At 38.3% G+C, this 24,796-nt stretch overlaps 1 long non-coding RNA gene across 1 annotated transcript in view; it reads right to left on the bottom strand.

Annotated features, from left to right (window-relative positions):
- LOC124417142 overlaps positions 1-24,796 on the bottom strand; it is a 152,289-nt gene that overhangs the window by 71,016 nt on the left and 56,477 nt on the right. The window contains exon 2 of the long non-coding RNA XR_006931233.1: positions 18,027-18,032. This is a non-coding gene — a long non-coding RNA (uncharacterized LOC124417142). The remainder of the gene's footprint in view (positions 1-18,026; positions 18,033-24,796) is intronic.

The raw sequence follows: 24,796 nt of genomic DNA, 5'->3' as shown, positions 1-24,796 counted from the left end.
TCTGAGTTTACCAGAATATACTATTGCAGCACAAAAGGTTTTGCGAATAAATTACTGTGTCAACAAGTTGAGAAGACGCCATTTTGATCAAGTTACTATATGAAAGGAACACAGAACTATGAACAGAAGTGCTTTGAGATCCCTGTCTCTAATTTGATCCTCTATTTTCTGTAATGAACAGAGAATTTATGGAAATTTAGTTTTTGGAAACATTTGGAAAAGGCAGACTGGTCTGATTTACTTTGGATTCATGCACATTCAGCAAAGTATTTTGGTCTGCAAGGAGCAAAACAGGAAAAAGTCTAAGAGACTGGATAACTAACAAGGAGATTACAAAATTGCCATAATATTTTCTAAATGAAAAAATCATTTCAAGCAGTACTACTTATAATAGTAACTTGTAAAAGTATTTTGCTTTTTCAGTGGAAGAGGTAGAAAATTATTACTAAATGGTTTTCCAGAGGCAGACGTTAGATTTTGCACCAAACCCTTTTGCATCAGTAAAAAGAGCTGTTCCTTTCAGTTCACTAAAAAACAACAGTTCCACACCAAACCATAATAAGAGCTTCTGTCACTACTGAAGACCGATTTAAGTATTTATTGTACAAGCAGAAAGTAGACTTGTCCCTGATTTAAAGAACTCAAAACTTGCAAGCTCTTCAGAGAAATCACTGATAATGGCATGGACGTCTCAAAGCCACAGCAAGGAGACTGATCTATAACACGACCTAAACACTAGTGCATCCCATAGCTGTGCACCCCAATTGCACGTTTTCTTTCACGTTTACTGGCAGGCTGTTTCTAGGAAAACATGTACGTGAAAACAAAACAGTACCTTTGAAATTACCATGTTTCAACTGTCAGGAAAATCATGTGCCTTCAACAGAATCACCTGACAGAAGCTGCAATCTACAAACTCCCATGAAAAAAGATTGCTTTCCGTGGTCAAGACCCTGCCACATCTCAGCTGTCAATAGCACACAAAGACCTTATGTAATTAAGCTCAAATAAATTCCTTGATCTAGCAGAGAATCTCCATATTACTGTCCCATCATTTCACAGATTGCAGATGACCTTTTCGAGTCTCCCTAACAACAATTTATGAAATACAATAACATGCAACTTGAATGTGTAAACATTTGCTACGACAATTAGAGGTCTGACCAAATGAAACTCCCAGTGCTGCAGTCATGGAATACCTGAGCAGGCATAATAAACCTCGAATCAACTCCGTATGTCGAGTTGTGCAAATAAGCACAGAACAAACACAGAATCCTCTGAAACTGAGAGATTTGGAGGAAATGAGGCCTTCGGATAACACTACAGTAGTTTAATGTTCTGATTTTATAAATGTTGAATGGCATAACAGGAAAAGAGCTTGCTCCCGTCTAATAGATTATCCCAGGAGTAATGAAACAGAACTGAAAGAAGCCAAAAAAAGGGGATTCTGATATTTTTCAAAACACGTTTTGCTCTTTACTTGGTAAAATGTTTTCCCTGCAAAAAGCCAGTTGCATATTGCCATATTTAGCACGGTTCAAACAGGAAAATATATCGATACAATTCAAAACAAAACACAAAAATCCTGGGGAACTGTTAAAATAGGTATCTGGAATGTATAAATTAATGTTACTAGACACAATAATGTTCTCTGCTCTATAATTCAGACAGCCATTTAGGGCCTATTCCACAGTAGTTCATTAAAGATTTCTATTGACTTCTGTGATCTTTGATATAACAGCTCCTATTGTCGTAGCTATAAAAAGAAATCATTCCAGTTTGCACAGGTGCAAATTACAGTGCCAAGTAGAAAAAAATAAAATTAAGAGCTTAATGTATCCTTTTATGGCATAAACATCTTAAAAGGTTAATCATGTACCACCCTGCAGACAGCTGTTAAGTGAGACCTTCTCCAGGCTGATGAGAAGGACGAGCACTGTACCATGCCAGGCCTTCGCCCCCATGCTGGAGAGGCGGCAGTGCCACATTATAGGACAAAGGTGATTTCAACAGCATCTTGGGTCTATTACCTCGGTAATGGTATCTCTACAAGATACTTTTAACACCTTTGTCATTTCAAATTTTTTTTACATGGCATATGTATTTAACTCATTTTCTGCAAGAGATAGCTTCACATTTCTGTTAAACAGTGCCAACCTCTTTCCTGGGGTGCACAGTGGTAGTATCCTTCCATAACGATTCTGCAGCATGGGGTGTCAGCTAGAATACTAACGTTATCAAGCCCAGTTTTGCCTCCGTAAATCCACAAAGGCTGTTCCAAATCACCTTGTATTTCATAGTTTTGGAATGGACTTCTAGGAAGATCTGTTCTGGACCTCTTTTGAGGACCTAGATGAGGCTGACAAGCCCACCAATCCCCAAATCCTCTTTCTTTTCCTTCTTGAAAATGGTTTGAAATTTGTCCGTAACCAGGCATCACAAGCCTTCCCCAGTCACTACCACCTTTCAAGGATGAAAGAGGATGGCCTCACAGTAAATTCCAGACAGCATCCTTGGACTCATCCCACTTGGTTACCATGGGCTTGCCTAGGATGTTCTGTAACTGGAACTTCTACCCATGGGCTCGTAGAACTGGAGGCCACTGGGCATTGAAAAGGAGGAAAAAAGCATTAAGCTCTTCAACCCATATTCATGCCCTTGATCTCTAGGTAACGTGCTGTACTGAACAACTGACACAGTTTTCCAGAACTTCTATTGCAATCTATGCAATTCTAGAAGGCATCATGGTCACTCTTTTCGCAATCCTCACTTCTTTCAACTTCAACTAAGCTTTGAATTCCCCAACCCCATCCTTGCATCCTCAAGCAATATCTCTATATTCCTTCTTGGAAGTCCATCCCTGCTTCAATTTTCTGCACACACCTCCTTTTCATAACTAAGCTCATTTAAGAGTTCTTTATTTATCCATGCTGTTTTTCCTGCAGTGCTTGACTTTCTAAACATTGCAATAGACTGCTTTGTGCTTTGAGGAGTTGTCTTTGATTATCAACCAGATGTGCTGTGTCCCTTTGCCCTCCAAGGCAGTCTTTTATTTCAGTCTGCCAAGAAGATCTCTGCATAAACCAAAATCTACTTTCCTAAAATCCAGGATTTTGATCTTATTTTCTCTGCCTTGCTTGCCTTCCTAAGGATTTTAAACTCCACAAACTCGTGGTTATTTCAGGAAAGGACACCACTGCCCTTTATACATTTGACCAGTTCTTTGTTTTGGGTGAACAGTTTCAGCAGAACATCTCCCCTACTTAGCTCATCATTCACTTCCTTCAAGAAATTGTCTTCAACACCATTTAGAATTCTCATGCTTGCACACGAACCTATTGTGCTTTCAGCAGGTTTTGGGGCACCTAAATTCTTCCATGGGTGCTACACTTTGTGCCTTCCCTACATACACGAACATTCAAATTTATTATCCACTGACACTGCATTTCAGTGTCTATCAACAGACAGCACTGCTGTACTCACTTTCCAAGGCCACAGTGCCACCACCTTGTCCCATTTTTCTCCACAACACTGCTACTCACTCAAGCAGATGCTACTATCTATGCTATTTCTTGAGAGTTACAGAGATGTGGTCCTGCAACTAGGAATGTGTTACATGCCTGATTAAATTTCCTTCTCATCAGTTTGACGCTCTAACTCATACCCACACAGAATTATACAATGTCTTATTTCACTACAGTTACAAGTAGTATGACAACAATCAGGAAAAATAAATACCATAGGAAGTTGCAACCCTTGTTTTTAGAAGCAAGACATAACTGTCATTTGCTCACTATTTTTTGTACAGCATCAACTTGCAAGCCGTATGATCCTTGTCTTTCTTTCCAGGTCAGAAAAAGAATATTTTACCCTTATCTCATCTCATCTCTTCAGATTATAGTGACTTTTTTCCTTCATCCTTAAGCAGTAGAACTGAACACCAATGAGGCAAAACTAGGTGCAACATTAGGCAGTCACTTATAGCCTGATGCCCTGAATTACTACCACCCTGCTTAGGCTATTTTAAGTGAAAGGTAGGCCAGACTACCCAACTACAGTGAATTTTATTTATATTAGCTAGGCTGGTCAGTCATTCTGTCAGTCTTCATCACTGATTAATATATAAACATGATAGACTCTGAGGGACTGATAAGCGTTTAATAAAAATTTCTTAACTATTTTGCCTAAAATGATTCAATTTTTGTAAAAAAAAAAAAAAAAGTCACTGCAGTGAGAGCTAAATCCCACTTAAATTCCCCCGATCATGAGGAATGGACATCTTAAATGCAAAAAAAAAACCCAAACCAGGTGCTTTTAACTACCTTCACCTGACAGCTCAACAAATAGCTACAAAAATTATTTTAAAGCTCCTTATATGATGACATAGATGCACTACCGGGAATTCTTTTTATTATTATTACTATTATTTTAATATTATCGTTTGTTTGAAAGCTTGATGGATCATCATCATAGCTATCTGATAATGCAACTCATAATTCATGGATGAAGATTCAATAGATGGCAAATATCAGAACTTAGGGTCAGATCCAGCTTTCTCACAAAAAAAGAAAACCCACAATAAAACATTATCTTGATTTACAAAAGTCTCTGGACGCTGACCCGTGTAAAGCTAATAAAACTGCTACAAATTTGCAAAAGAACATAAAGATCAAAGTAAACATTTTAAATCTTTGGGATTACATTAAAAAACTAATGCAGCATCTTGATCCAAGCATCCATTCAGTAAAACATACCTCATCAAAGAATGTTAAATATGGAAGACAAAACCTTTTCTATTTTTCCCCCCAGACATTTGTGACAGTGTCCACGAATGAACATCAATCTTCCATGACAACAAAGAAGAAATGTAAAAATTCCTTTTTTTGAAGAAATTTTAGCACTTTGCCCTGATAGAACACAATTGCAGAAACTTGTATGAGTAAAATAGCCTAATCTCCAATTTTTTTTTAATTTCTGATGAAGCATAAATACACTTGAGGTATGAGGGGTCTGGATTTTTTGTTGCTGTTGCTTGTTCCTCCTTGCTCTAGAGGACGTTCCAAAAGAGACAGTAAGCTTTGGAATCACTTCACACACATCTACGTATCTTCGGCAAAGCTGTGAATCTGTTTTAGCATAAGCGATTGAAATTGCATCTCTTTGTTCTGCCAATCAGGTCAAGAGTGTTTTTACACACTTCAGAGAGAATCAAGCCTGTCTTGTGTCAAGTTGGAGCTGGGAACACTATAGGTCCTTTCAGATCATGATCTCTCTCAAGTTGCTTCCATGCGTTTCACAGCTAGGGAACATCCAGGATCTCACAGCCACACACTCACAACACAACAAACCCAAATGAACATAGCTCTGATGGAGGTTATGGGTGGGTGGAGAAACATATGTGAGGGTGAAGGTGAGTGGTGAGGGCAGCACCAACCGTACTCCATAAGGTAGCGTGACTCCTGATTTCTCAGAACACTCCAAGTCATGGTGCTTGCATGGGCTGCGAAGTCTCCCTTTCCATGGCTAACTAACAAACTAAAACAGAACAAAACACTGGTCTGGTGATTGGCAACCCTGCACATAGCAGGGGGGTTGAAACTAGATGATCTCTGAGGACCTTTTCAACCCAGGCCATTCTGATTCTATGAACACCCAAACCTTCTGGAAAAAAAAAAAAACCCTCAAAATCATGCTGTGCTACAAGATTAATACATGACCTCGCTCAGCACGTCATATGATTTAACAGGAGTTCCCAGTTTTGCAAGTTTCAGTCTGCTATGGATGCAATTGATGATCTACATTTGGAAGTAATTCCTGAAATTTTAGCATGAACATCTATCAGAACTTGACTTAAAAAGACCAATGTCAAAACATTTTTACTAGGGTAAGATACAACAGTGTGTATAATAGCACTTTTTTTTTAGAATGAATAGTTTCAGATGTATTCTGTATTGTACCTCCAGAATGCAACTTCCAGCACACTCCTAGCGAGTCACGTCTTAGAAATTCAACAGCTAACTCAGAAAAGAGAAAAAATAAAAAAATGTTTGTTAGATTTGTGGAAGATGACTTCAGTGACATCTCTTCAAAGTGTCCCACAAAGAGTTTGGAAAAATAACAGAGAGACACTGCTGGTACGAGATGGTGGAAGTCAGGTCAGCCACTGAAATTCTGCCAGATGGTTTGATAGAAATTACATTTTTTAAAATTAATAAAATAAATAATTAAACTGCATTTCTTCTACCTGGATTTCCCACAAGTCTTGGGCAGGAAGGTATTTGTTTGCCTCTAATCTTAATCTTGAGCTACTTCAAGCCTAGGTTCAAGTACACTGCATCTCTCTCCAGCATTTATTGGGTATTCATAAGAAGACAGAAGAACACTTTAAATCTCCATTTTCAGAATAGTATAGCTCCTTCCAAAAGGACTTCTTATAGTTAAACAGCTTGCATGAGTATTAGTAGGTTAAGATTACAAAAAGGAGTGAAAGAAATATTTTAATTAACAATGATTAAAATTTAAGACCCAAAGCGAGAGTATGAATATGAATTACAATTCACACGCAGAAGAACTGTCCTTTGCCAAGTACAAACAACATACACAATAAACTGTTCCAGAGAAACATACCACAACTTAGCTATTATGCAAAGTTAAGGACATGAAAGTAACATTTTTTGGTTCCCTTCCTAATTCAATTAAACAAGAAAAAAATTGAGATGAGAATTACATTTGCAAAGACATTTTGCATCATTAACAGTGTCTGATGGTGAGATACTTTTTTTCTAAGAGAAAACATGAGCACAGGTCTTTCAAACTTTGTTTTTAAAGCAGAAAGGATAGTACTTGAAAGTAAAAATCTACACAGCAACATTTCACAACACAATGGACGATGTTCATTGACGAGAAACTCGTCTGGTATGATACTCTCTCCAGTGGCATTAACTAACACTGCCAAAATCAAAGTGATGCAGTATAAAGACTTTTAGTGCAGCCCTCTAGCAATGCCACAATTTCTTCTACTTTTTTTTTGTTGCTACTGCTGCTGTCGGAGGGGAGAACAAAAACAAAAAAACAACACCCTTCTCTTCCAGTGATACACCTCCAAAAGGACTACACAAACAAGTTCAAATTCACATTAATTTAAAGCAAACATCAATGCTTTAACATATAAGCTGTGATGCTCTTAAGACACAGTGGGTAGTGTACAATAGGCTACTTCACGTACAGACAGCAAGCTCGCGGCTCCATCCTGCAGGCGCTCCCAAAGAGAGCCAACACACTTCAATTTGTGTTCCAAGGTGAGACACCTAAATCATCACTTCTAGGAACAAGCAGTATGTGCGAGGAGCAGGCTCACAAAGCATGCCCAGAAGAAAGCTGTTATCAGAGGACTGAAATAGAGCTGTACTGGCGTCTGCCCACAAGAAAGTGAACTTTCTTGTACCAGTCTTAGAGCACCTCTCCTTCGAGCATCCTAAAGCCAGTCAAACAAACATAAACAAGTTCAGAAATAAACTGAAATGCATAACTGTCACTGCAGATAAGAGTTGATAAAGACTCCAATCAAAACAAGGCTAGCTTGTTTAATCTCAACTCCTAATAATTAAGCTAGTTGGAAGTCTGAAATGAAGACAATACATCTTTATTTACACCACCTTTTTCTCACTGGTTTATCACATTCTACAGATCATCTGTGTGCACACGTTGTTAGCAGTACACAGCCAGTCGTCTACAGACAGCTCTTCTGACTGCCAGCTTCTGCACGACACACTAGCTGTGCATTTCCTTTCACTATATGGAATAGCTTAATTTTTTACTGTATTTCCCGCCTGTATAAAATTCCCATAGAAATCAGATTTGTAACCCAGGTGCTTCAAATTCACATTTACATTCCTATGGACAGAGACGAGCAAGAACAAAAGAATTTCCATTCTGCTTGCGTGCCGTTGTCTCAATCTTCACATAGCTGCTGAGCTCACGTGCAGCAGGCTGTACATTATGCAATAGGTATATGTATTGGGTAACACTCTAAACAAACTGTAAAAACCTCAAAATTTGGTCAGGATAATCATTTCTTCGGAAGGTTCAGAACAAGGCCAGTGACACTGACCCCCATCAACTGAAAAAAACCCCTAATGAATGCTCATCCCTATCTTGCTGCATTTACAAGTTAATGAATATTTTCAAATTATTTCCTGCACAAATGCAGAAAGCACCATAATCAAATCGTCCTGCCTTTTGATTTTCCTAGGAATATTCAAATGACAAAGCGTCCTCACAGACTTGCCAGATATTCCTCATTATAGCAATTGCTGCTACAATTTCGTTTCCCCTGACATCAAAAATTCATTACAAACCATGGATACCAGTGAGGATTGCCGATAGCATACAGAGAGAAAGGTGTGCTAGACAAATGTCTAGACATAATCTATGCAACCTAGGCTTCAGGAAGATGCTGCTGCTGGCGGACAGAAGAGCACCACTCCGTAGTGTGCCACTCCCCCCTCCCACAACCCTGTCCCTGTCCTTTACTCCTCATTCACTGTAGACATTTGTCTGCTGAGAAAATAGAGGCTGACAGGGAAGGTCACTGTGACCAATTGTAAGTCTCGGCACACAGATGTGCCTTTTAGCTGTTGGCTCCACAAACGGTGACCGTGTCGTATTATTGATAAATCTTTGAAAAGACTCTAATGTATCTTCATTTCAGAAAACAACTGCCTTCAAGGTTGTTCTGAGAAAATAAGCAGCCAGAATGCTGAAGAATTCTCAAAGTTGGCATTCTCCTGAAGATTAAAAGATAATAACACTTCTATTAGAATCACTCTGCTACGCTGTATTGATCTCATCAGGGAGGCCACTGCAGGTCTAATATGAACAGAGCAGTTTTAGAATTAATCACAGGGGTTTTTATTACGGTTCATAGGGCTCCTCATTCAAATGGCATCGTTTGCAATATTTATGGTCTAGATTGGTTGCCATTATTAAGTGCAAGTGTGCCACATGGTGTCTGGCCTGCTGTGTTAAAACACAAAGTCATTCTTCAAAAGTAAATCTTATCTAAACTATGCACAAAAAGCCAATTACTTTTTGATTTACATTTTAATTTCACATTCAGCTTTCCCCTTATATACAAAAAACCTTAATTTTTGTTTTGGATTAACTAGCATAGTCATACAATGTACACACTTCATAGTTTTAAGGAGACTGTTAGGGCATATTAATGCACTCTGCTCAGATATATATATCTGGTCAATGATAAGCTCCAATTTCTCTGCTGGAAAAGCAAATGAAATGGTATAAAAAAATACAGTGCCCTGGAAAAGTGGATCCTCCTCTGATCTTAAAGATAGAATTGATGCATTAAAGATTCTCCATGCAAACTGCACATTTAGAAACGTAAAAAGTGCTCATTGATGTCATAGCAAGCGTTCGCTGACCAGTTCCAATAATAATATAAGGCACAGCTCTTCAGGATATATTTTGGTTGTTTTATTGTTTTTTAAGATCTTTTCCACCTCATCTATGCTCAGTTACATCATTTTGGTCTACTTGATCTAAACCACATTTCCTTGCCATGGCACTGAAAGAAGTTTGAACTTGAAGGCCAATGACTATATGCACCCCTGGTGCTAAGTTAAACTGCTGTTAAGTCGTGGGAAAACACGTGTGTGGCTTTTATGGCACTTGTGTTTGTTTTACTTTTTTTTTTTTTTAAGCCACTAAGAAGCTTAGAGAACATTCTCCTTTTCATTACTGAATGCCAGGATGGTCGAGCAAGCTCCATGAGCCAGCAAGCACACTAAACAAACAATTAAGCCCAATCAAGCACACTCTATGCACCTTACCCTTGTACCTCTATGACAGGGCTAGCTGACTTGTTGTCACGTTCTTAAGACTCATCCCTCACAAAAGCAATAAAAAGAATGCTGCAAACAGTGGGACCAGAAGTCAAAGCCAAAGTGAGTTTGTTGGTGGGGGGGGGGGGGGGGGGGGGGGGGGAAGGAGTACTGGTCTGTGACTGATTCCATTTCTCCTGCAGCACAGACAAGCTCCTCAGATTAAAGCAATAACAACACAGCACACAGCTGCATGGAAACTACATAAGTTAGTAACCTATACATAAGCATCCATGACTGGCAAAAAGAGCTCTGCAAATACTAAGTTATAAAACATTTGAAAACACCTTTCTTACCACCACAGTGTCCTCAGAATGAGTGGCTGAAAAGCCATGTGGAGGAAAAGGACCCGGAGGTGCTGAACTGCGTGCATGAACATGCTCCACTGAACATGAGCCAGTCATGCATCCAGGTGGCCAAGAAGGCCAACAGCATTTTGGCCTGCTTCAGAAATAATGCGGACAGCAAAAGCAGGGAACTGATTGTCCCTCTGAACCCAGCACTGGTGAGGCCGCACTTCATGTATTTTGTTTTGGGCCCTCACTAGAAGGGACGCTGAGGCCTTGGAGCATGCCCAGAGAAGGGCAATGGAGTTGTGAGGATCTAGAGCATGTTTCACATGGAGTAGCTGGGGGAATGGGGATTGTTTCACCTGGAAGAGGCTCAAGGTTGACCTTATTGCTCTCAACAACTACCTGAAAGGAGGCTATGAAGAAGCAGGGGCTGGCCTCTTCTCCCATGTAACTAGTGACAGCACAAGAGGTAATGGCCTCAATCTGCACTAGGGGGGGGGTCAGGTTCAGGTTGGGTATCAGCAAGAAACTGCTCCATATGATGAACCCTACCTTCCTGGGAGTGGCTGAACACCTGCCTACCACTGGGAAAGCAGCGAAAAAACTCCTTGTTTTGCTTTTGCTTTACCTAGAAAGCAGTCTTTATCTCAGCCTGGGAGTTTTGCTAGTGGTCACTAGCACTAACTGAGTGGAACTGGCATAGGAGGTTTTAATCCTTTACTATTATTTCATTTAAAAAAAAAACCTTGGAATTTATTTCAATAAGTTCTGCTGTTCAGAAGGGTTTTCAACATCCCCAATACGGTATGCTGCTAGTTTTTGTCCTAAAGATCAGAGTCTATTAAATTTTTAGTAGATTTTAAGCGAAACAACTGCACTGACTTTCGCAAAGCCATATAATGAACCTACACACTTAATCTCCCATTAAAAATAACCATTAACCTATAATAAAATGAATCTGAATTGCTTGCTTAAATATGAAGGATTTTAAAGTCAACAGATATTTTCTTAGCTCTACTTTCAATAAGACCTTTATTATGACATTCATTTCACTTGAACTAATTACATGTTAAGCAATCCTTTGAAGGATGGAAATACATTTAAGGAAATTGGAGAATCATTATGTTTATCTACTTAGTCAATAAAGAACAGGTATGCTAAATGCCTGTTTTTCCTAAAAGCATTTCCACGGCAAAAAATGCATAGCTAATGGTGGTGACTGTTGAAAAATGGTGCTCTTTGTATCCATTTAGTAATGGACTAAATCATAGGCATTACCTTTGGAGCAACCTACATACTGTTAGTTTGAACCTGACAGGCAAGTCCACCTTCACAGACACATTTCTATTTTACTGTCACTGAAAAAAGCAAGAACTTAAGCAGGAGCAACTGTTTAAGGCAGATAACAGAACTTCCCCAGCACTGAGTTACTCAAACTAGCCCAAGCTGCCGGACTTCCAGTGTAGCCATGATTTATTCTAAGTCTACAAGTAACAGCATCATTCTACAAGGACTTTTTAACAGCATTTTTAACTAGGAATGAATTCCAGACATATCCCTACCTCTCAGCAAAGCTAGTTGGCTCAGGCATTGAGGCAGAGTAACAAAGAATCCAGATGCAAGCTGAGACACAAAAGTCAGAACCAATCTTCCCAGCCCTTCTGATTTTGCAGCCACTCCAGAAGCAAGCCCAGGTGTGCTCACTGTTACCAAACGTTCCTGTCATTCTGGACATGTAATAGGAAAATGGTTTGAACTCTATGCAGCACAGTTTCAAAGTGTTAGAGCTCTCTGATCCTGCATGCTGTCAAAACACATAATGAGAAGGCAGCAGTGAGCAGGTCTGCTGAAACATGCTCAGAGACGTATGTATTTGCCAGCACAAAGACTATGCATTTTACCCAAGACAGCATTAGCTATATACAAGCCAGTTCTGCAGCACACAGAAGTTCAGGCCTCCTGCAAAGCCATCTCAGAGAGCCGGGCACAGCAGGCATTGGCAGGGGCTGCAGCTCCCAGCCCAGCAGTGACATGCACACAGTACTCAGCTGCCTCTGCACATCCGGCAGCAACTGAGAAACCAGAGAGCTCTCCAGAGCACCAGTACCATAGCCTAACAGCCCAGGGTGGTTATCTGCATACACTGCCACCGCACCACCTGCCTCTCTTCAGAGTACTCCAAGATCCCATGACTCAAACTATTTAGCAAAACACAAACAGCACTGCTATACCCCAGACGTAAAAGTACCTGGATGTGAGGTAAAACTTCAATGTGGAGTTAACCTCCAATTTTTAAAGCAATGCTTTTTTCAAATAAAATATAAAATATTGCAGTAGAGAGCATTACATACATGCATCAAATTCTTCCACTTCTTACTGAGTTTTAATTTTGTTGGGAAATATATATATATTTGTGGACTTCAAAGCCAATGGCCTAAACTTGAGGCATACTTAGAAAAACGAAGAAATCCCCAGAATAAGTTGTCTCCAGTCAACTGAGAATGCATCATTTCAGAAAAAAAAAGTCTTAAACTGTCAGTGATCTACTTATTATATGCTTGACTAATTCCTTGAACAGTGGAAATCCATGCATAACTACATAACAGATATACAAAGCAGATGATATACGGACTTCCTTTTGATGGAATCAGATTGCTGGTTTCCATAAATATGAAAATACATTTTTGTGATAAAAGCAAAGGCAAAATGCGACAGCCTCTTCGTCTATTTGAAAATGCAAAGGGTTTTTTTGTTTGTTTGTTTTTACAGCGAGGAAAAGTCTGGACTGTGCATTGGATGGAATGATGAACTAGTGCCTCAATTCCCTGCAGTGGAAGCCTGGTTATGTTATTTCTGTCTTCTAACTCCCATTCAGTGTTTTAATATGGCAGAGATTCACTGGGAATACATGGACCAAGATTCAGTTTGATCTTCCTTCTGGGAAATGTTTACAAAAAGGTGAGCTTCTCTGCAGTATTGTACATTGACATTTTCCCTAATTATTTCTGATTCCCCTTGCCCTCATCAAGTCCTTGTGATCTTCATCTGGGGACCACATCCAAAACCCTCTTCTTCTTAATCTTTCAGATCAAAGTGTGGACTGAATGCACTCAAAGGCAAATTATGGGATAAACTATTTTCAAAGCAAAAATCATAAATAATGGACAGGAAGTGTGTAGGAGGGGGAAGTTACACGGCACCTATCACCTGAAGAAGGTAAGTCTTTTGCTACGCATATTGCTCCTAGTTAACAGAGTAGTCATTGAACTGCAAATACCGCTTGAGTTAACCTGTATACAACAAACCAGCATGAGAATGTACAGCGGATATAACTGGATATGGGCAGGGGGGTACAGGAGGATAGTTACACATTATTTACTTTGCTAACTCAGATACACACACACACACACACACACACCAGGGTGTAGTTTTGTTTGTTTGTTTTAGTTTTTTAAATACTCGTTCATCTTTTTGGCTTAAATAGTAGGTGCGCTTTTGTTTAGACTGACAGCTTACTTATCTTTTTTCCAGTGAAAAAAATACAGGCAAAGCCATTTTAATGCTGATGACAATCTTTCCATGGTTTCCATGCACAGAAGTAGCTAAGAAGGTATATTACTGCATATGACACCTCCCCCGTGATCCATCATACACATTTCCCCAGAGAATCAGTGGACCTAACACACTCAAGAGCACAGACACCGTCCAATCAACCAACTTACTGGATGGGAAATCTCACACCAGACAACACAGGAGTGCCAAGAGTAACTCACATTCAGATTAGCTGAGGCCACTAAACCTGTGGTGGTTCATCACCCTCAGTACCTATCAGCCAAATCAGCTCTCAGTCAAGTGCAAACTAAGTTTTCACTACCTGTAGTAGAACTACACTATTTCAACCAAATACAGTTTTCATGCTGCTGCTGTAATTATCAGATATTATTTATATGCTTCCCAATTCACTCCCTGTTCTTTACTCTAATCCTATTTCAGAAGACAATTATCATAACTTAACACAATATTTCTAATTACTAGAGATGGGGAACAGCTCCTGACAAAAGTACCACATCACTTAATTTCAGCTACCCATATTTCTCTGGTATAATGAAAAGAATTCACATGCAAGAAATTCTGTGCCTATTCATTGCTTAGCTGCATATGTCAAATTATCAACTGCCAATTCATACTGGTTGAATTCCTTTCATCAATGATAATGAATCACTTCTGTTAGCATATGGTTACACACCATGTGTCTGACTAGACTTTTGCCCTCTGAAAAATTAAATTATCTGAAGAGCTATTTACTGAAATTTTAGATATGTAAAATTCAACATTAAAAATTATTGATGCCCACCGTTATCTGTTTGCATACACGGTCTGCAGGCTGGGCAGAGAATGTTCACGTAGCAGCAGTGGATTAGTACTTTTAAACTATTTCTATTATTGATTTAACCACTTGAAACTGCTGGAAGCAGAGTTCCTGTCACAGCCGTTAATGCAAAAGGCATTAAGGAAAATCCCTACTGTGAAGGTGTGCAAAAATGTTCACACAAAATGGTGAGATTTCACTTTTCATCAGGATCATGTACAACTGAAAATCTCAATTTTTATTCAGCTCAGCCAAATAAGAAACATGAAAGGGAAAAAGCTACTATTTTCTTTTTCTCTTTTACTCTAGTCCCGTCTAAAGACCAGATCCTGCAATCTACCTGAACTGAGCTGGACTTTTTTTTCTTACCCAACTTGTTCCATTAATACTAATGCAGTCACTCGCAGAGCAGGGCTATTCAAAGAGAAGAAGGGTAGCAGTGCAGCTCTGCGTGATCACAAATCCATTAACAAGATCCTTAAAAATGAGAAAAGCAGCTTTGTCAGAAGTTGGAAGTGACCGGGCCATGCAAAACTGTTACAGCAGTTGGTGGCCAATGCTGAGGGCAAATCGGTTTCTCTATCAAGTTAAATTACAAATTAATATTAGAAACTCAGTTTGACAACATGAATTGGAGGAAAAATTTAATTTAGTTTTAATTTTTTTCCTTCTCCTCAGCAACTGAGAATCCTTTCTGACTGACACTAGATGTAGAATCTACAAGCTATCTCTAGAACTGTGCCATGCGTGGCAAAACTTACTTTGAATACTCCCCCTCTTGAGTAGCTGTTCTAAAATAGCTCCTGTGTAGACGAGCTCTTACAAGGTTCATGAAGGAAACACTTCAGAAAACATACTGATTTTGAAATTCACTGATGGGCATTACACCCTTCACTTAATTTTCACATTAGCACATCTCGATCCTGAGTGATTATTTCATTGAGGCAAACAGAAATTAACATATTACTGCCAGGAATAAACTTCATTCATTGCCTTGACAACACCACACTTCAATCCTGTATGTAGCTGATAACTAACGAGTACAAAAATTTGGAATTTGGAGAAAAAGTTCCAAAACAGAGGTAATGGGTCTCAGCGGCATATAAAAAAAACCAAAGCAACAATGACATACACATCATTCACCCCGCAAATCCAGGCACACTTCATTCGTGCAAGCTACAAGAACAGTAATTCTCATACACAAGTACAAAAATGTGTCAGATAACTACTTCAAAACATCTCTGCTCACTGAACACTTGTGCACACACTTATCGGCACTATGTGCTTAACTGTTTCAGTTAGTTCACCAACATCCAAGCAATTGTAGTAGCTCCGTTGATTTTAAATAATATTCAAAACATCTGAAGTCACACTAAAATGAAGGACCATTTCATTACCTAGTTTTTTTACAATAATGTTGTAAAAAGCACTGGAACAATCTGCCTTACCAAACATTACTGTTCTATTCTGGTCCTATGTAGAAACATTCCTATGACAATGGTTTGCTACCAAGCTGCCAGGGGGCTTTTTAATAACCCAACTGGCCTATGGGTCCAACTGATGCGTCCACTCCTGCTTTCTGATACTTCTCTGGCAGAACAGTGAATCTGAGGAGAACAGATTTATGACTTGAATTGAAAACACAAAGAGCAAGAAAAGAATAAGATTAGCCAGAGTATGAATAACATACTTGCAAAAATTTGGCTAGTAAACAGAGAATTTATTATACAAAACTTTTCTGTCTAGAGGTCCAAAATCTAAGGATACAGTACTAATTCATCTCAAAATTACCTGTCTGTGTGCAATATTTTTGTATTGCTAATCAGAAAATACTACTGAAAAACAGTATGCCTTAGATTTATACTGCAGGAGAGAGAGATAACACACCCGCTGAACCCATGGCTCTATGGGTATGCCTCAGTTTGACAGCCCTATTGTTGATTATACTCATTTTCTACTTCAGCAAGCAGCAGAATTTTATGAGATCCACCCCCATAGATGTTTGTTCTCTGACACAATCTGGTCTACAGCTACAAAAGTTACTAAATATGATTATTGCCTGAGAAGCAAGGAAAAAACAAATTTTATAGAAAAATATGCTAATCCTAGTAATTCCTTTTCTTTTTACCCCTCAACAATAACGCCAACATGAGGCACTCATTCAAATCCCACGAACTCTACAAAAAGAGAAACAGAAACCAGTAATTTAATGAGTAGAAATCCTATCTATTTAGTTATACTTGAAGCTATCAAATGGAAAATACTGGCTTTTATCCTTCTCAAACAGCAATGTTTTTTGTTTGTTTGTTTGTTTTTCCTTAAGTAAAAATGTTCACAATTACTTGGTTGTCAAACAGTTGCCCAGATGTAAATAGGGACAGAACTGCTCATTCCTGTTGGGTATCAAAGCTTAATATCTGCAGTAATAATATCTGTTAACATACAGAATACAAAGTTTTTTGGTGCAATTCCTGCCTTTACTGTTTCTGTGTATAATGTTTCTGAACAGTCTGGCCTTATTCCATAAACAAAAGTATTTTCCTTCCTTTGCTGCTTTTCCTCTTAGAGTGACTGAACTGCAAGGACAGTGCTGCCTCCTGTTCCAGCCACCAGCTCCCCATCCCCAGTTACTTTTGATAAATTTGAGGCATTTAATGCCCTGCATACACCAGGTGTATCTGTCAGCTATCATTTTCCCTGCTGCATTAAATGGCATCCTTTCATTGGCAAACGTTGCCAAACATAGCAGCAGTCTGACAACTTCTCATTTCCAGCCATATTAAAGGGTTACATCTTAGACCAATTTTACTGTTATAGATTTAGATTGAATCTGCCTCAACAGCATTGTCCCATTATGGGCTGATGACGAAACCTGAGCTATCCATATGCTTAATTGCACTCATAAATGAAGCTCTTAACAGTTTGTGGTAGCAATGGTGTTACAGTGGCTGTTTCTGGAACTCTTCCCTAGTTCCCTTTTTTGAAAACGGAAATATTTTTTTTTCCTAGGACTTGCTCACAGGCTGATAGAGAATGGTATTTTTAGTGGTATGTGCTTGGCAAAGGGAAGGCAAATGAGAAATCACAGAATGAGATAAAGAAAAGATAACTGTACGGCCAGCTTGAGAGAAGTCACCCTAAATGTCATCTCAGGCTCAATCAAGCTCCATGTAAGGGGCGGCAGGATGTCAGAGCACCCCAGACCCATTTCTCTCTTGTTATCCTCTTTCCAGAGAAGCATTGCTGTCAAAAACCCTGCTAGGGCACTGCACCTCTGCCTGGCAGCACCTGCAGGGTGCCTGGATCCAGCCACCAGCACAAGGCACAGCCAGCATCCACACCACGCACTGCTCTCCAAATCACAGCAGCAAGGGAAGCATTCATTTTTGTCATTTTAATGAAGAAACATCAAGAGGCAGATGCCATGATCTCTGTTCACAAACAGATTCCTTTAAGGTTAATTACCCACATCTGAGATGATTCAATGGGGAATTATACAAATCCATATGGCTACTGAAATAAATACTTTTTTATTTTAAAAAGAACACTCAGTGTAATGGAAATCTCCATTGACTTGTTGCTTTTTCATCTCTACTGCACGCATCACCTACAAAATGTTTACAATCAGCTTCTTGACTAATGTTTCACAATTACATTCCCATTTCAAATAGGATTTAAATCATTTTAGAATGGTAACAAAGGTTCATCAAACAACAAAACAAATGATTCACTTAAGCTCAACCAAGACGCCTCAGGTCAACAAAAAACAGAATTGTTAACTGGAGCAAGTCTTGTTCTGTTTTGGGAAGACACGCTGGGAAGGGATTTCTAACTAATTAAAGTGAACCTGATTGGGTGGCTGAAAACACTGAATTTTTTTTTAGCATAGAGTTCTATCTGGACGTACAATTTAAGACTCTTAAAAAGTAGTCTTAAAAAAATCAAATCTTAACTCATTTATTTAATCTCCGATGAAAATGCTGCTTTCAAAACTAGCAGAAATGAACAGTTGAAAACATGTTTAAAAAACAATCCAAGGTCTTCATTTCTCCCCAGCTGCATGTACTAGCCAACCACTGCCTGCTCTACATTAGTAGGGAATTTTATCAATCTAGATGTAGATACATTACCTTCAGGTGATTTATTTATTTAACGTTAAGCATTACTAGTTTTGAAAGCAAGATCTCAGAAATTATGCCCCGTGGCATACCTGACTCAGTTACATACCTCACAGTGCCACTTACAAGAGGTGATGAGAGAGTACTGTTTTGCAAGTATAAAGACTAATATGAGCAAAATTCTATTCTTTGCCATATTGCAGCACAGTTGACAGGAAGGTTATCTGATATGTGCAAACTGGTTAAAGCCCCTCACCCTGTCACTACAACTGTGAACCATCAAACGGATATAATGATAAATAGACCTTCCATATGCTGCAGGGAAAGTATTTTAATCATTTATAAGCTGGTCAATGGGGTTTAAAAGCACTCAGACATGCATTAAAATGTGTCTGAGTCTGGAGCTTGGAGTCAATTTTCAATTGATTCTGTCTAACAAATGCTGCTTAAGTAGGAACCTCAGTGTCTTCCTCATCCCCATCCTCCTCTAGAAGAGAAAAACTTAATTAGGAGGCCATCATTCTGGTTTACGTCCCTATAAGTAATTACAACATTTCAATAATCATTTTTGCACATGTACCATACTTGAAGCAACTTAAAGATTTAATTCCAGAAAGAGCTCAGAATTATGTAATATGATACACAACCTAAGTCATTAAAACAAAAAGTAGCATTGTTTCATTTAAGTCTATTTTCCCTTGCAGATTTAATGCTTTTCTACTGAGATCGAAGAAAGCTTGGGAGAATCGTATTCACTTTTTATATATATTTATATAAATAATAGGGAAAAAAAATACTGCAGTCTGAAATGTCAGTCTTATTGATTTTGCTGTTCTTTACAGGAGTGTAATATCAATTCTGTCTGCAATTATTTTGCATTTGTAACAAGCTCATTATAAGTCAGTAAAACAATATTAGTCTGTGGTACAGTACACTTATGGTTCATTTGCTAATATCAAGAAAACTTCCCAATGCATCAGGTAAAGATTTTTGGTCTCCTCAGATATCTGGAGAGGCTTATCTGCAAATCTGCTTTATTGATAAAGCAGGTATGATAAAATCATGTTGCACGTGAGCAAATATCTTCTGACATGTCAACTAAGTATCTGGCAAGCAATAAGAATTATTCTGTTAAAGTTACTTAAATTGAATAAGTATTCAAGTAGTAGTCTGGGTTTAGTGGTGATACTATACTTCTTAATACCAGGTTCATCATATACTAAATTTGGGCACAGCCACTGGAATGCTTGTCTTTCATTGGAATACCAAGATTGGGGGCAATAAAAAAATGCAACCTACAACTCTGCAAGATCAACAAAACTTAGAGAGCATTAAGTGACAGAAACAGCATCTTAAGGTAGGAAAAAATTAAATCTTGTTTATAAATCCATAATCCATATTGTGCATTGGGTTAAGCTTCATACATACTTGGAATGCACCACACATTTTTACTGATTTCTTAAGGTACCATTTTCTCCACAATGAAGTATGCTACGTTTACAGTACAAATATGGGAATAAATGGTATATTGGATTCTTGTTTATCTCTAGATATCATAAAACAAGTCACTGAAAACAATTTTTCAAGATTATCTGGAATATCTTAAAACTACTCAATCTCAAAAAAAGCCTCAAAATTTCTTTCAAGAAGCAGCACAGAGCATGAAACATAGTAACAACAAATACGATCCTATGATTCCATGAAATAACTGACTGTATAGATTATACCAAAAATTTTTTTAGTGCACTCTCTTCAATATATCAGTTAGGATTGCAAACACTGCAAAAGTTTAAATATGTTCCAAAATGAATGAAGCTTAAGTAGAAGGTACTGAAGTTGCAGAAAAGAGACTCTGGCAAGTTTCAGATCTCTACTGGAGAGAATAGGGACACAAACAGCTTTCAAAGAAAAGGCATGAACAAGATGTGTAGTGAGGTACAGCTTCAGTTTTCCATCAGCCGAAGTAACGAGGATGCCAAAACCATTTATTCAAGTTCAAAGAAGCACCCCAACTCTTTAAAGAAAACATAAACCAAACCTTTTAAATCAAAACACTATGACTGCAGATCTCACATAAAAACATTAAATACAAAAGCTAAAGAATAGTGTTTATCTTCAGTCATCTAGTCAGAATTTCTGATCATGAAACCTGCCACTGTGAAGACATACTACTTCTGTGCCAGATAAAACTTCATATCTTACAATATATTTCTATATTTTAATATTGTAACTATTATCAGCTTTGTTAGGTATTAGGTAGTGTATTTATCCTACTTAAATGCTTCACAGTTCCCAACCCTGATTATATTTTTATCAATATATACAAGTGATAAAAAAAATACAGAGTACAGCAAAGGTTCAATTGAGAACCAACATTACCATCCATTTCAGAGTTTCTAATATTTTTATCTGTTGTGAAAGGTGATGTGCCCTGAAATGAAATGTTTATCTTGGATACAGTCTACCTCACAGCAGCGGCCCTTCTAAACACTCCTTGAAAATACCTTCAGATATTATCTTGCTCTCATTTCCCCTCCTTCCTTCTATTAGATTCTAGGCAGCAATATTTGTTCTTCCTTTTCTGTGCTTGGTATGGATAGACTGCTGATGTGAAGAATTCCTGTTCTGTATATTATACCATGCAAGAGGCACCCTGATGTTTTCTAACACCGAACTCCATTCAGCACAGCAGTACCCAATAGACTGACTAAAATACCACTGCTTAACCAAGAAAGGAAAGTAGGACTACAGTAATAGTTATATTTAAACTTGCTTGTGCTCAATATGCAGAGGCAAAGTTATTCAACAAACAATCTCAGGAAGCCACATATAATATTATCTCATTAGCTTCCTTTTAAGCAATAGACAGCACTTTCATCTTTGCACAGAACTTAAACACTAAAAAACCTGCTGCATGAAAAATATCTTTCAAAGACTACTTGCATTGTTGTGAGGGATCGAAACATTATGGTTACAGTGTAAATAAATCTATTCACTAAATACATAGCTAGGAACACCCACACTTATCAACCATGCCAAAAAAGATTTTTTTCAGATTTCCATAGTAAATGATATATTTATGGTTTTCACATTTTACTGACTATCTTACACCTGCTTTCTCCCACTGCTTCCTTTGCACTGTAAATCTTGAAGTACACCTCTATAATTTTAAAAGGCACAGGAGCAACGCATGGGGAGGGTAACCCTGACTCATCTTGCCACTTGGATCTTGGTGCATTTACCTATCTCGGGTCTTTATATAGCACCATATCAAGAAAACAGTGCAAAGACACAAGTTGAATTCACTCCTCACCTAGGCAGGTCATTTTCACTTGATCATATTATACCAACTGGAAAGCCGAACCTGTCCAGATGCAACGCTAACCAGGCTGCTCCCACAGCAACCGCAAAAACTGGTCAGAAATAGTAGTTTCCATAATCGAAATAAGGACTGGAGTTAAACGCTACAAGCAAGCTCCCTGGGCAGTGGCATTTTCCTGTGCCGGGTAAGTACACCGTAGCCTATAATGAAAAGGAGACAAATGAATTCTGTGCTGAGAGGTTTCTACATGCCAATTCAATCTCAAATGAATCACAGTAGCCAACTGCATGGCCAGCACAGCACGGGTCAGAAGAGCAGGCCCTGCCTATCACACAGTATGTCAGTATCAGCAAACACTCCCTTTTGTGAAAGAGTGAAATATAGACAAGGACAGTGGAGCCAATGCTCCCCCAGTCTCCAAATTCACTTAAAAGATACCGAACTGTCACGGAACAAAGAAGTCCTCACAGAGCATGAACAAAGGGATGCATTTTCACAGCAGGAAGGGAGAGTGCTGCAGCAATCCAGGCTCGGCAGCAATGCTTACATGAAAATCATCACCACATCTCTACCTTACACAGCCCAACAAGCACCCATAGCCAGAGAGCGCTGCAGCCTTTGGTACAGAGCAGTCTCTGGAGCTCAGATACAGACTTCCCTTACTGTTTCTCCTTGATACATTCCGAGATCATTTCAGAAAGCCTCTTCATATGATTAAACATCATTTCATAGCCCATATTCTGTTTTTATTTACAATTCATATATTCATATATCTGCACGGGTAGGGCTGCCCACTTCTTAACCAAATAAAGCAGTAAAAGGGAAGGTCTGAAGCAATTAGTCAAGCTACACTGCCAGTACATAAATGAACCATCTGTCCAAAGGTATACAAGACTGGAGTGGTTTTGTGCCATAAAAGGCAGTTCTCTCATTTCTGAAATACGTATGGTTTGAAGAGGTACTGCTGCTTTGAAATTAAAAAGGGCACTTAAATCACCATATTATTTCAAAGAAGGACATTCTGTACAAATTTTCCTTCGGTTGGGGTGGGGAGAATCTTGTGTTCAGCAGCGAGAACACATATGAACACTTAATTATAATGTAAGAAAATCCACTCAAAAAAGTTTCCAGAAGACATTGCATAAACTACGTGTAAAAGCCAAGTGCAAGGCAATGGACTCACACTATTTCACTATGGCTCAGCAAAATTCTTGACTGAAGAAATGCGACCCTTCCCTACTGGTTCAGGGATAGCTTCTAGTTTGGGTGGAAAAAGGGAAATGAGGGATGGGAGAGTGCTTCTTTCTCTCCTCAGAAGCACACCTAAAACATGACTACATCCGGCACCCAGTTCTAGAATTATTTCCACAGTACATCACTGACATTTATATATGCCAAGACTGAACATGCTCATTATGACTGTTTATTAGACAAAAGGCTACCAGTAGAATGATAATTAATCTGTTGGCAATGATTGAAATTCTTGATGAAATGAAGCATGAGCTGTTGAAAAATAATTGAATATAATCAAAATCCATGAATCACCCATAGAAAGCACGTTTATTAAAACAGAATTCATAACTAAGATATTTTGTCTTTTTTTTTTCCTTCCTCTTTGGATTCTCAATAGATGAATAAAGAAGTCCTACAGCAAACCTGAGAACAGACATCAATTAAATATCCCATGTGACGGTAGCATATGAGCTTTGATATGCAACTTATTAAAAACAACTCTGAAAAGTATAATAAAGTACAAAACAAAAGATATTTGGCATGACAGTTTAGGAAACGCAAGGGAGAAAAATGGCAGTAAAATCATAGAGACCTTCAAAAGAACTAGCCAAAATAAGTTTTCATTCTGCTAGAATAGAAAAAATTTAATTAACCTAGGATATATCTAGTTATCCCTTCTCAATACTGTTTTTTGAAATGGAAGAAACTCATAATGCAGTGTCACAATTTCAAAGCATTTACAGGAAAGTTCCTTTGTACACAGAAATGAAGGATTTTTCTTGTGCATTTTAAATCTGCCATCAACTAAACAGGGAGTGAGACAACCAAGACGAGCAATGTTCCTAATAATAAAAATTGCAGACCATTTTGTTATGAAATACGTATTTAAGAAGTGGGGTGGGATTCAATGGTAACCTCATTTTCTGAAGACTGAAATTACATCATTTTATATAAATCCTGCTTTTAGAAATTGTGAGTAATGATTGGTGTAACCATTACACGAATAGCATTGTTAAGTTCCCCCTTATGCTGATTGATATTCAAGTAAACATGAACTCACTCCGCTAAGATACTTGTATTACAGGAAGAATTGTGACCAGTTAATCCCAAGCGTTAGACAAGACAAGAATAGACCTTTAATCACAGAATGTTATATTAAAGTAAAAAGTTGGGTTTTTAAAAAATTTCAATAACGATTTTATTTTCTGCTCACTATCTAAAATTAAAATCTTTACAGAGACCAAATACCCAGTTTAAATATGTGTGATTAATACTACGAAGATGTGAACAAACATAAAATACTGATTTATCTGGTAAATCCCAGAAACGTGCATCGGAGTATTTGAAGAACACAAATATTTCCATTTCACTGGATCACGCACATCAGAAAATCTTACTTATAGCCTTCTTCTCACGTCCACGGAGTGCAGAAAGTAGTTTAGCAAGTCATAAGAACAATTTTTTCTTCAAACAGCATGCAGTCGCAACATGAAATTGCAGATTGGACTAAGAGGTAAGCAATGACTAAAAATACCTTTCTACTTCTACATGACATGTCTTCT

Source organism: Gallus gallus, chromosome 11 (assembly GCF_016699485.2).
Source record: "Gallus gallus isolate bGalGal1 chromosome 11, bGalGal1.mat.broiler.GRCg7b, whole genome shotgun sequence".
Classification (NCBI taxonomy): domain Eukaryota; kingdom Metazoa; phylum Chordata; class Aves; order Galliformes; family Phasianidae; genus Gallus; species Gallus gallus.
Note: the sequence above shows the minus strand (reverse complement) of the source record. Positions and strands in the feature narration are given on the sequence as shown.